At 38.9% G+C, this 13,831-nt stretch overlaps 1 long non-coding RNA gene across 1 annotated transcript; it reads right to left on the reverse strand.

The window, feature by feature from the left end:
• Positions 1–11,246: 11,246 nt before the first annotated feature.
• On the reverse strand, positions 11,247–11,632 carry LOC132047944 (uncharacterized). The gene is made up of 2 exons (XR_009412853.1): positions 11,341–11,632; positions 11,247–11,298 (listed from the first exon to the last, which is right to left on the reverse strand). It is a non-coding gene; the product is annotated as an uncharacterized LOC132047944 (long non-coding RNA).
• Between the last annotated feature and the right edge of the window lie 2,199 nt (positions 11,633–13,831).

Raw genomic sequence — 13,831 nt, forward strand, 5'->3', positions numbered from 1 at the left:
GGGCCGTACGTTCCCAAGACTATTATATGATATATGGATCGAGCCGTACGTTCCTCGACGCTATTATATGAGATAATGGACCGGGCTGAACGTTTCTCGGCACTATGACTTATATTTATATACATGAGCATGATTATAATTGAGAGCATGCAGATTATGTGCCCACAGAGGCATTGTCAGTTATACAGATACTTGTTCATACAAATCTATGCAGACAGTCAATTTAGCTTTGAGTTCCAGATTTTGCTCATGATTCTCATGCTAATACTGATGTTGTTCTTATGCCTTACATACTCAATACATTATCCGTACTAACTCCCCTATTGCTCTGGGGGGCTGCGTTCATGACCTAAGGTTCAGGTAGACAGACAGGTGGTCCAGCTCCGTAGGGCCTCTATATCCAGCAGTGGTCAGTGCGCTCCATTTGATCCGGAGCTACAGCCTACTTTGGTATGCCATTATTTTGAGATGTTTATGCACATGGGTATGACGGGGCCCTGTCCCGTCCTTTCATGCCTTGATATTCCAAAGAGAGGTCCGTAGACGTATGTATGTGTATGTCAGACGATGTAGCCTTGTCGGCTCCTATTCTTTTGTGTACAGTATATGTAGCAGCCTAGTCGGCTTGTACTGTTCTTTCAGCTTGTATGTATGTAAATGTACAAAGTTTATGATGTCGCCCCTTCACGAGGCAGTATGAGATTAGTTTAAGTCACTTATGAGCCCTTGATGTTCAGATATAAGTATAGGGGTGTTTGGTCACTAGAGGTCAGACACTCGTGTCACGACTCATGGATTTGGGTCATCACACGTGGAAAATGTACTTTGATGGTGCTGCACAACTTGATGGGGTTGGTGCTGGTGTGGTGTTTGTTAATCCATAGGGAGAAGTTCTACCATACTTCTTTACTTTGACACAACGTTGCTCTAACAATGTCACTGAATGTCAAGCACTAATACTTGGACTTGAACTGGCTGTCGACGTGAAGCCGCCGTTGCGGTGCAAGTCTTTGGTGACTCTCGGGATCAATCAACTCTTGGGAAGCTATGAAATCAAGAAGCCTGAATTACTCCCCTATCATGGTTATGCTCAGAAGTTGATAGGATGGCTGGGTGATGTGACTCTTTTGTATGTTCCAGGGAAGGAAAATAAGAACGCCGATGCTTTAGCTGCTCTAGCTTCAACGCTAACTCTGCCAGATCAAACAAAAGTGACTATCTGCCAGAAATGGGTAGTACCTTCGCTAAATGATGATGAAGGCACGAAAAATGAGCTTGAGCATCTCATAGCTATTTCTGAAGCTGCAAAGAAAGATTGGCGGCAACTCATTGACTACGTGAGTTATTGGGGTACTGCAAGAAGACTTGAGAAGAAGAACTGAAATTCGTCATCGCGCACCTCGATTCCTTTACTATAAGGATACTTTATATATAAGATCTTTTGAGGGAGTACTCTTGCGATGTTTGGGGGAGGATGAAGCAGTGCAAGCTTTGCAAGAAGCATATTCAAAAGTATATGGATCACATCAATCGAGACCAAAGCTCCACTTCCATATAAAAATGATGGGATATTATTGGCCAATAACGGTGAAAGATTGCTTGGACTATGCTCGAAGATGCAAAGCTTGTCAGTTTCATGCGAATTTTATACATCAGCTGCTCGAAGCATTACACCCGACTATCGCATCTTGGCCATTTGATGCTTGGGGGTTGGACGTCGTTGGTCTGTTGCCGAAATCTTTTGGTGGACACTTGTACATCTTGGCTGCAACTGACTACTTCCCAAAATGGGTCGAAGTTGTCACTCTTAAAGAAGTGAATAAGGAGAATGTTGCAAACTTCATCCAAGTAAATATCATCTACCACTTCGGCATTCCTCGTTACATAATAACGGACAATGGCAAGCCATTTGATAACAAATTGATGAACAAGATTTGTGATCTCTTTGGCTTCAAGCAGCGTAAATCTTCTATGTATCATGCTGCCGCCAACGGTCTAGCTGAAGCATTCAATAAGACTCTGTGTAACTTGTTGAAGAAGGTTGGCTTCAAGTCCAAATGAGATTGGCATGAACGAATGAAAGAAGCTTTTATGGGCATATAGGACGACTTACCACACACCGACGCAAGCAACCCCTTACTCGCTTGCTTATGGAGTTGAAGCAGTCCTACCACTTGAGCGCCAAATACCTTCTTTACGACTTGCTATTCAAGAAGGGCTCACCGAAGAGGAAAATGCTCGATTGCGTCTTACAGAGTTAGAAGCACTTGATGAGAAAAGGCTGGAGGCTCAACAAAATCTTGAATGTTATCAAGCCCGTCTATCTCGTGCCTTCAACAAAAAGGTTCGCTTGAGGTCCTTCTGGGTAGGAGATCGAGTCTGTACAGTCAGAAAACCCATCATCGTTTTCCATAAGTCTGGCGGCAAATTCACCTCAAAATGGGACGGACCATATGTCGTACAAGAAGCATATTCAAGTGGCATTTACAAGCTTGTTGATGCGGATGGCATGAGGATCGGTCCGATCAGCGCAAAGTTCTTGAAGAAGTACTATCCTTGAAGAAAGATGATGCTCCTTGACATATGAGCACAAATTACATGTTACTCCTGACCCACAAGGTATAAACTGTGCACGGCCCCCCAAAAAAAATCAATCTGTTAGGTTGAAAACCTCGTGAGAGGCGGCCTAGGAAAAAGTTAGGACACAAAAAAAATGTCTGCTAGGTTGAAAACCTCGTGAGAGGTGGCCTACGCAAAAGTTAGGACACAAAAAAAAAAAAAAAAAACTCATTTTTCTGAACTACGGAATGACTTGATCCTCTTCACCGAGGTACGTAGGCTCAGTCTCACGAGTTAAAAAAATATACATCACTCTATGTGTTGTTTGAGTGAAGTATGATGGAATGAAATTATCTGACAAGGCACATGTAGATCTTACATACAGACATCCTTTTATTAAAATTTGGACCTTCACTAAATAATGATGGTCTGATGAGGGCAAATCTCTATGGCAAATGAGTTTCTCCAATGAGATAACTGTAACCTCTTAGCAAGTGGTCTAATCAAAAAGTTGAGCTCTGTAAATCCATCGGTTTCAAGTTAAATACGTCAAATCCGCCAACTCTTGAAGTTGAAGTCCAAAGCCACAACATCTGTAAGTTAAAGTCTTCCAATCCGCCAGACTTTAAGTTGAAGTTTTAAATCCACCATGTCTACAAGTTGAAGACGGCAAATCTCCATGGCAAATGGGTTTCTCCAATGGGATGATTGTAATCTCTTAGCAAGTGGTCAAATCAACAGGTTGAGGCTTGCAATTCTGTCGGTTCCAAGTTGAAGGCGTTAAATCTGCTAACTCTTCAAGTTGAAGTCCAAAGCCACTATATCTGCAAGGTGAAGTCTTCCCATCCGCCAGACTTCAAGTTGAAGTTTTAAATCCACGATGTCTGCAAGTTGAAGTCTTAAAATACAACACGTCTTCAAATTGAAGTTTCAAATCCACCATGTTTGCAAGTTGAAATCTTAAACTATGGCAAGTCTTCAAATTGAAGTTTCAAATCCATTATGTATGCAAGTTGAAGTCTTCAAATCCGCCAGTCTTCAAGTTAAAATTTTAAATCCACCATGTTTGCAAGTTGAAGACTTCAAATCCGCCGAGTCTTCAAGTTGGAGTTTCAAGTCCACCGCGTAGCAAGTTGATTTATCCAAAGTTAGCCAAGTATAGTTTTCAAGCTGAGGCCTTCTAAATTTCCAGTCTTAAGGTGGACAATTTCTATCCCATTGCACCTGTCTGGCCTTTTTGTGGATTCGTCAATAAAAGGAGCCAAACTTGTCAGTCTTAAGGTGTCAGAGGTAATGTTAATCTCTCGCACCCTTAGCTAATTGCTTCATGGATACATCATTAAAATGAGCTCTACTTATTGGTATCAAGGTGTAAGAGGCAATGTTAATCTCTTGCACCGTAACCTGAATGTTTCATGAATATGTCATTGAAAGTAACCCCACTTGTTAGTCTCAAGGTGTCGGAGCCAATGTTAATCTCTCGCACCCTAAGCTGATTATTTTGTGAATTTGTGTTTTGATACTCCGTCAATATGGACATTTAGCGTCGTGGATTAGTCCTTTGGTAATCCGTTGGTACAGATATTTGGTGTCATTGATTTGCTGCTTGATATTCCGTCGATATGAATATTTGGCATCCTGGATTTATCCTTTGATGTTATGTCGATGTGGATATTTGGCATCATGGATTTGTCCTTTGATGTTTCATCGATATGAAAAATTGGCGTCGTGGATTTGTCCTTTAGTATTCCGATGATAAGAGTACTTCGTTGATAAATGCATTCCGTCAATATAAGAGTTCCATTGATATGAACATTCCATCATAAGGGCAAGCCGTCGATATGGACATTCCACCAATAAGGGTATTCGTCGATAAGAGCATTCCATCGGTAAGGGCATTCCATATTCTTGAGCAAGAACTTGTTAGTCTCAAGGTCTCGGAGGCAATGTTAATCTCTGACGCTCTAAGCTGATTGCTTCTTGCATACGTCGTCAAAAGGATCTTTATTTATCAGTCTCAAGGTGTCGGAGGCAATGTTAATCTCTCGCACCCTAAGCTGATGGCTTCATGGATATATCAATAAAAGGGTACCACTAATCGAGCTTAGGATGTCAGAGGTAATATTATTCTCTCGCACCCTTAGCTAATTGCTTCATGAATATATCAATAAAAGGATGCATGTCAGCCTTAAGATGTTGAAGGTAATATTATTCTCTAGCAAATTAAGCTGATCTCTCATGAACTTTATGTGTTGGACCTACCAAAAGAAATGGCAAGAAGAAAGACACAAAAGAAAACACATAACAGGAAAGGGCAAAACTACACCTACCGTGACTTGAGAATGCTGAATATCAAAATAATGGAGAACATGCTCTTATTTATAGATGGGCAACGTCGGTCAGTCCACTCCTAATCCAATATTAATTGGATATGGAGTCCTAGTTGGTTGGAAAGACAATACCTTAGTTCAATTAAGGAAAGGAAAGGGGGTTACGTCGGTGCAGCACCACACGTCAAACACTTGCCATAAAAGTTGGATCTTTCTTTAATTAAAGGAAAGTGGAACCCTTGGTCTAATATGGGGTTCATATGCCAAGAATTGCATATGTACGTGGTTTACAATTATTAGTCCTAGCATATGTACAAAAATGCATTGGCATTAAATTCTCAAAGAGTCTGATGGACCTTCTCTTGACCCGAATTTTGAATTACGCTTCAATAATACTTCAAGACTGATCTTCTCAGAATCGACAAGTCGATACCGCGATAAGTTTTGAAGTAGGGGGCCTTTGTGGATAACGAAATTTTATTAAATTTGAATTCACGAGAAATTTGGAATATAATAAATTCAAGATATTAGTCCAAATAAATATTGTGGATTAATATAATATTGAATTAATTTTTTTAAGTCCAATAAATATGGATTTAATTAATGGTCCGATTTTATTGGGCTAGTCCATTAGTTTGGGCTATAAATAATGAGCCCACTTTGCTAAGCCCAAGATGTCATCTTATCCTAAAGGCCCAAAGTGGTGCCACGTGTCAAATGACGTGGAACGCCAAGGCAAACAAAGGAGCCTATAGGTCATGCCACGTGTCAGAATGATGCAGCATGTGTAACGACCAGTTTGGTCGTTATAGTTCTTTTGGCACTTTCTCCAGCTCCCGAGCATTGATTAGCTCCCTTTTGACCCGAGGGGACCGTTGACATGCTTTTCGAGGTGTCTAGACTGGATTCGGGCAACTTTGGGAAAAATATAGACCTGAATTGAAAAAGGGTTGACCCGAGGTTGACTTTTGGGAAAATGAACCTTTTTCGAAATTCTGTCAATTTCGAGAGGTCTAAATAATCGTTTAGAACTTGTGTGTGTGTTTGGTTCGGTTTCGAATGCATTCGGATGCATTTAGGGATGTAGGAAATGGGAATTAAGGCATCGGTGGTTGACTCAGTCAATGAGACATCCATTGAAAATTCTGAGGCTGCAGGTGCGTTCGTAGCGCGTTTTTATGTGGGACTAGGTATCTAGTATGAGAGCCGATGGTCTCGGGAGTTAGTCAAAAAATCGGATCGAAAGAAAATATTAGGCTAAAGTTTCTAGTGTCTGGTGCCCACTTTGGCGGCACCATCACCGCAACGACGGCATCGCTAGGGCAGTGGACCTACCGCTGAAGCGGTACTAGCCATTTAGGCTTGACCGCTAAAGCGGTCAGGTGGCCACTGGGGCGGTCACAGTACCGCTGTAGCGAGTGACGGGCAGTTAAATCCATTAAATGAGTCTTAGACCCTCATTATTTCATATCTCGATATTGGAGCTTGGGAATGCTATTCTTGGAGAAAAATTGAAGGAATTATTGGAGGTAAAACTTTGTCTAATCCTTTACTCCTTTTTAATCACAATCATCTTAGACTTTCCCCTTCCTTTTTCAATCCCTTAGAAATGGAATTTGAGGGAAGGTTCTGGGAGATTTTTCCCTAAGATTATACTTGATAAATTGATGATGTTAATGTTAAAATGTGATGAATCTAAGCTTAGTAAGCCTATAGCTTCCACTTTTAACGTTGAATTTCGGATTTGGAGAATTAGCGTTCATACCCAATTTGGGGGTTTTTACTTGAAATCAAATTTGGGATAATTCTTGAGTTAAATCAACAATTAATGATTGGGTTATGATTACCTAGGATTCAATTTGGTATTTTACCCGCGAATTTTTCGTTTCGCCCTTGTGGGCCCGTTTCCCCAATTTCTAGGGTTAAAATGGACCTAATTGATATCATAGCAATATTAGTATCATTCTCCATGATTTCTAATTTAGAATTCGATTATGCTTAGACTACTTTGGTTCTGAGATTCAGAGGAAGGGCAAGGCGATAGAGTGACTTGTTGGTGTTGTGGTTCGGCAGTCCAGGTAGGTTATGGCTTACCTCTAGTGAGACTATGCATAGCGAATCACATATTTAGAATATAATGTCAGAGACAAAGATGCGACCCTTCGGGTATGAAGTTGGGTTGGATATTGCCTTGGGTTGGGCCCTATTGTGTGTTGGGACTAGCCACCCCGTTATATGTGTTTATTGTTCCATTTCAATGGTTTGTCACCACGAGCAGTGGTAGATATCAAAATCTATGTTACTGTCATGACTGAGATATGAATGGTATACCGGTGTTGGTATTTGCATATGATACCTTGTTGACGTACCTGTTGTTGGTACTAGTGATATCGATATATTGTTGGCATACTGTTGTTGGTATTTGCATATGATACCTTGTTGACGTACCTGTTGTTGGTACTAGTGATATCGATATATTATTGGCATACCATTGTTGGTATTGTGATATGATACATTGTTGGCATACCCCTTCGTGGTACTTGTGATATTGAACTTGATTGTTGATACTTGATGTACGCATTGCACGCATTCTCACACATTCATGATACATGGCCGATACCCGGTGGTGATCCGGCATCATTGATGAGCGAAACTAATATTTGATAAACTCTTTATTTAAGTTATTATAAAAGGCTGATGTCCGAAAATCCATTCTAAAATCGTTGATTGCATGAAACTGATGTCTGATAAACTCTTTTGCTTGAGGGATTGTGAGAAGCTGATGTCCGAGGTTCAATTCCGGAATCGTTGATGTGTGCATTGCATACATTCCCTCATATTCATGATGCATAGCCGATAGCCGGTAATTATCCGGTATCGTTGATTAAGCGACACTTTTACTTGAGTGATTGTGAGAAGGCCGATGACCGATGATCTATTCCGGCATTGTTGTTGCATGGCGGATTCCGATGTGATTCCGAAATCGTTGTTAGTGCATGGGCTCCGCGAGTCCCCCAGAGTGGTGCCGATAAGACTTCCCCTGTGAGCAATTAGCCAGGGTCCCGTCTATCTGTTGAGCAAAGATCCGGGACGGGTGGCACTTAGACTTCGCGAGTCACACTGGGTTGTGCTACCGATACGTTGATATTTCCGTCCGGAGTACATGTGTACACCTCATTTGCATGGCATCACATCTTATCCATTCCATTATTGCATTGCATTGATTTCGATTCGTGGTGATTGATTGATTGATGATTGAATTGGATATATATATATTTTGGACTTGGTATACTTGGGTTTAGAGGCTTACGTAGGCGATGACGAATACTTGGCTGTGATCTTATTATCTTATATTTGTTGGATTCCTTGCTATCTACTTATTTTCTGAATTGTGTTATCTATGCTTGGTCGGCCGATGATGCCTACCGCATCGTTGTTTATACCGACTCGCACTTGCCGCATTCTTTTATGAATGCGAGTATCGAGTCTGGATCTACTTCTCTGACTCGTGGTTGATCAACTTTTCAGCTTCCACTCGAGTTTTCTAGGGTGAGCATAGTGTCCGCTGACCTCGAAGACTCTTCTGTTACTTATGTCTTGCTTTCCATCCTGAGATATGATTTGAGACTACTTATGTATTATTATTCAAACCTTTAGTATTCGGATTTAGATGCTCTTGTATGACCACACCAGATACTGGGGTGGATTTCATTTACTTCCGCATTTGTTAACATTATATTATATTGTGAGACTTACGATATTTTACTTTCTTCCGCTATTTTCTATTATTGTGAATGTTGAGTTAAGTGTTCGCCTACTGAGGTGGGAAAGGTAGGTTCCCGCATGACCTAGGCTAAAATGGGTCGTGACTAAATAGGGGTCTCATAATTCAGAAAAAGGACAGAATATCATCTTCTCAAGAGTTGAAGTTGGTAAAGATTTGGTGAACAAATCTGCAGGATTGTCACTTGAACGGATTTGTTGCACATCAATATCACCATTCTTCTGGAGATCATGTGTGAAGAATAACTTTGGTGAAATGTGCTTCGTTCTATCTCCTTTTATGAAGCCTCCTTTTAATTGAAATATGCATGCAGCATTATCTTCATATAATACTGTGGGTATTTTTGTATCACACTTCAAGCCATATATTTCTCTGATGAAATGTATCACTGATCTCAACCACACACATTCTCTACTTGCTTCATGAATAGCAATTATCTCAGCATGATTCGAAAAAGTAGCAACAATGGATTGCTTTGTGGATCACCATGATATAGCAAGATTTCCGCATGTAAACGATAGCCCTGTTTGAGATCGAGCTTTATGTGGATCAGATAAATAACCTGCATCTGCATAACCAACAAGATCTGTACTACCTTTGTTAGCATAAAACAGACCCATATCGCTAGTTCTCTTTAGATATCGCAATATATGCTTAACTTCGTTCCAATGTCTTTGTGTAGGAGAAGAGCTATATCTTGCTAGTAAATTAACAGAAAACGCTATGTCAAGTCTTGTAGCATTAGCAAGATACATAAGTGCACCTATTGCACTATGATATGGTACTTCAGGACCAAGTATCTCTTCGTTTTCTTCCTGAGGTCGGAACGGATCTTTGCTCACTTCAAGTGAGCGAACAACCATAGGAGTACTTAAAGGATGCGCCTTGTCCATGTAAAATCGTTTTAAAACTTTCTCAGTATAGGCAGATTGATGGATAAAACTCCCTTTTGCGAAATGTTCAATTTGCAGACCAAGACAGAGTTTTGTCTTTCCAAAATCTTTCATCTCAAATTCTTCCTTCAAATATTCAATCGCCTTTTGGAGCTCTTCTGGAGTTCCAATGAGATATGTCATCAACATAAACAACAAGTATGACGAACTCTGAGTTTGTTTTCTTAATAAAAACACATGGACAGATGGCATCATTTATATAACCTTTATTTATCAAGTACTCACTGAGGCGATTGTACCACATACGCCCTGATTGTTTTAGACCATATAATGATCTTTGTAATCTGATTGAATACATTTCCCGAGACTTTGAACCAAATGCTTCAGGCATTTTATATCCTTCAGGAATTTTCATATAAATTTCATTATCAAGTGAGCCATAAAGATAAGCTGTAACCACATCCATCAGATGTATTTCAAGGGTTTCATACACAGCTAAACCGATGAGATATCGAAATGTTAGAGCATCCATAACTGGTGAATACGTTTCTTCATAGTCGACGCCCGGTCTTTGAGAGAATGTTCAATGTTAGAGCATCCATAACTGTGTATGTGCCAGGCAACCGTGTTTTCATAAGTAATGGTCTTGCTATCAATTGCAAACGCTTAATAAATGACTCAGCAAGGCCATTTTGGGTATGAACATGAGCTACAGGATGTTCAACCTTTATCCCAACTGATAAACAATAATCATCAAAAGCTTGGGATGTAAATTCTCCACCATTATCAAGATGTATAGCCTTTATAGGATAATCTGGGAACTGTGCCCTTAAGCGTATTATTTGTGCCAATAATTTCGCAAACGCCAGGTTGCGAGACGATATGAGGCACAAATGAGACCATCTCGAAGACGTATCTATTAAAACCATAAAATATCTGAATGACCCACAAGATGGGTGAATAGGTCCACATATATCCCCATGTATACGCTCTAGAAAAGCAGGGGATTCAACGTCAACTTTCATTGGTGATGGCTTGGTTATCAATTTGCCCTGATGACAAGCGACACATGAAAATTCACTACTTGCAAGAATCTTCAGGTTCTTAAGTGGATGCCCATTTGAATTTTCAATAATTCGTCTCATCATCATTGATCCAGGATGACCCATTCGGTCATGCCAAAGCACAAAAGTTCCTGAATAGTTAAACTTCTGGTTTACGATTGAGTGTGCTTCAATTGTACTAATTTCTGCATAGTACAGGCCAGAAGACAAAGTTGGTAATTTCTCCAAAACATATTTCTAGCCGGAGACATTCTTTGTAATAATAAGATATTCATCATTTGTTTCATTTAATGTCTTGACGTGATACCCATTACGGCGGATATCTTTGAAACTCAACAAGTTTCTTGGGGATCTAGAAGAGAATAATGCATCTTCTATAACAAGTTTCGTCCCCTTAGGTAGAAATATAGTAGCTCTTCCGGAGCCTTCAATTAATTTCGAATTTCCAGAAATTGTACTAACATTTCCCTTTTTCTTAAGCAAGTGAGAAAAGTATTTCTCATCTTTGATATGGCATGCGTTGTTCCACTATCAATCACACAAATATCTTCATGATTGGTCATTGATCCAAATAATGTTTGAGGATTTTCCATATATTCTTCAAAACGAAAGAATAGACAAAGTAAACATCGAAGTAGATATTATGATTAGACAAAGCATTACACACGCTTTATTACATATATTACTATTAAACAAAGCATTACACACACTTCATTTACATAACTATGGAAACATAACCACATTCGCTAATACAAACGACATGTATGAAATATCTAAGTTATTACAGATCCATCACCAATCAGATGATCTATTTTCCCTTCAGGGTGTTCAAAGAAATCTGCCACATCTAGATGCATGAGTTCAACATTATCTTCAGAAATGAAATTTGCTTTGGCATTCTTTTCGGCCTTTTTGAGAGAGGCTTGATACAACTCAACTAGGTGCTTTGGCGTACGACAGGTACGTGACCAATGCCCCTTCCCTCCACATCGGAAGCATTTATTTTCTCGAATTTTTCTTTTTGCACGGCTTCATGCTTTTCCTCCTTCTTTTTACACTTTGGTGATGAAGGGTATTATTTGGTGCAATACGAGAATCATGATTAAAATTGCTTCCTCGACCACGGCCATGACCACGACCGGGGCCACGACCTCTTCCACGCCTAAAATTGTGAAAGTTTGCCTCATTCACTTCGGGGAATGGAGCGGTACTCAGAGGTCGACTTTCATGATTTTTCATTAATAATTCGTTATGTTGTTCAGCAACTAAAAGATGTGCAATGAGTTCACAATATTTCTTGAACCTCATTTCTCGGTACTGCTGCTGCAGGAGCATACTCGAGGCGGAAAAAATGGAGAATGTTTTCTCCAGCATATCATGCTCGAACATTTTGACCACATAATTTTAACGAGAAATAATTTTAAACATTGCGAATTATATGCCTTAATAGATTTAAAATCTTGTAGCCTTAATGAAGCCAATCATAATTTGCTTGTAGTAGTATGACCATCTTCAGGTGATCATATCTATCTCTCAGATCATTCCACGGCGTAAGAGGATCTTTAACCGTGAGATATTCCATTTTCAAATTCTCATCAAGATAATGGCGGAGGAATATCATTGCCTTGGCACGGTCTTGGTCTGATGCCTCATTTTTATCTTTGATGGTGTCTGCCAGACCCATCGCATTAAGGTGATTCTCGGCGTCAAGAATCCAATACATATAGCTATTGCCGGATATATCTAAGGCTACAAATTCACGTTTAGTAAGATTTGCCATTAGTTAAGAAAAAAGAAAGTCAATACCTTCGAGGCTTTTAAAGTATTTGCTCGAGATGGCAGAGTCTCGTGCTGATAACGTGTTATAAAATAAAAACTATAAAGTAAATACACGGAAGAAATATATAGAGAGAGATAAGATTGTATTGCTTCTGTTTCAAATCTACATATGACCGCTATTTATAAGGAAACATATATGCTTGATGGCCAAGCCATTTAAGATAACAGCTTGGGGGTCACGTACTCTTGGTGGCCAAGTATATTGGTGTCCAAGTAACTTAATGGACAAACATACTCATAACATGCATTTAGTTTTCAGTAGTACTCATATTTTTAATAAAACAAATTAAAAACGAAAGTAAATGAAGACCATCAGGCCCATTTATTAAGAAGAAAAAAAAAAAACGATTGGCTAAATTTTGAAGTTGCTAGCTAACCTGGTATTTGGAAGAGCAATTTGAAAAGAAGTAACTCCATGTGCGCTGGAATATGTGCTAGTGGCAAGGCCTGAAAGCCACGTTGCATCCCGTAACGGGTAAATGACTAAAAAGCCAATTAGAATTCAGAATAGACCAAAAATTAACATGTCGAGAACATCTCTCAACCGGCTCTTCTATGAGCCCGTTTGGCTTAGCTTAAAAAAAATGGTTTATAAGCTGGTTTGACCAAAAAAATAACTTATAAGCCAAAAAAAAATTAGTTGGCCACTTCAACTTATTTTTTTGGACTTATTCTAAGCATTTTTTTAGCTTATAAGCTGGTTTGCCAAACACCTAAAAAAATTAAAAAACAGCTTATAAGCTGATTTGACCACTTATAAGCCAATCCAAACGGGCTCTATATTAGCAAAAAAAAAAAAAAAAAAAAAAATCAAAGCCATAAGTAAAATTTAAGAAAGATTCAGAGGTGTAACATTTAAATTACTTGTTTAGGGTAAGTTTTGTGTTTATATAATTTAAAAAAATACTCTATATCATTTTGATTCACGGTAATAATATAAAGAAAAAAAACATAATTATGGAAACTATAGTATTTGTTTTCACTCACCTTTTCTTTTGCCAAAAATATGGCAGTTCTTTTTTTTTTTTTTTTTTTTTTCCTTTTGCCTAAAATAAGGCAGGTTTTTATTTGATTTTTTGCTGAATAATAATTTGAATAAAAAGTAAATGACAATTTTGTATATTGTTTAGCCTTTTAATAAAGGGCAAAAAGTTCAATCAATATTTCTAAGGCCCTTTGTACTTTTAATATAATATGGACTAATACTTCAAAGGCATTGTAGAATGCTCTTGAGAAGAAATAAAACTGAAGAAAATAAGGCAGGTTTTTATTTGAGTTTTTGCTGAATAATAGTTTGAATAAAAAGTAAATGACAATTTTGTCTATTGTTTAGCCTTTTAATGAAGGACAAAAAGTTCAATC

This window comes from Lycium ferocissimum, chromosome 2, assembly GCF_029784015.1.
Source record: "Lycium ferocissimum isolate CSIRO_LF1 chromosome 2, AGI_CSIRO_Lferr_CH_V1, whole genome shotgun sequence".
Classification (NCBI taxonomy): domain Eukaryota; kingdom Viridiplantae; phylum Streptophyta; class Magnoliopsida; order Solanales; family Solanaceae; genus Lycium; species Lycium ferocissimum.